We start from the raw sequence: 477 nt of genomic DNA, 5'->3' as shown, positions 1-477 counted from the left end.
CCGTGACGTAAATTAAATTACGGATTACGGCCTTAATTTAAGCTGCTCTAGATGACTTTATTTACCCGTGGCTTTTTTTTCTGAATAATACTCAAATTAAATGAAAGGTGCAAAGGAATGAAGATTACGATAGTACTGGCAGCTGGAAACTCTTGCTTGCCATTAGGGCTTGAGCACTGTGTATGTTACTGTCCCCTGAAGCGCTGCTTTGATTAAAAACACAAAGCTGCAACGTGAGAAATAAACTGTTGGACCTTAAAGTTGCAGCTGCGGATTAAAATTTTTGCCGACCCTGTTTGACAGGCGTCTGCAGGATAAGCTCACACAATCTGAGCCCAAAGCACCTCCCCAGTGTCACGTCCGAGAGCAGGTTTTAAGGCAAGATGAGGATGCTCCCCCAGGCTTAGCCCTCCTAACTGGGGCCGCCGGCACCTCGCGGCTCTCCCACTGTTTTGGCTGGGTAGGTGACAGCCTGCC

This window comes from Egretta garzetta, unplaced genomic scaffold (genome assembly GCF_000687185.1).
Source record: "Egretta garzetta isolate BGI_Z169 unplaced genomic scaffold, ASM68718v1 scaffold234, whole genome shotgun sequence".
NCBI lineage: Eukaryota > Metazoa > Chordata > Aves > Pelecaniformes > Ardeidae > Egretta > Egretta garzetta.
This window is presented reverse-complemented; position numbering follows the sequence as displayed.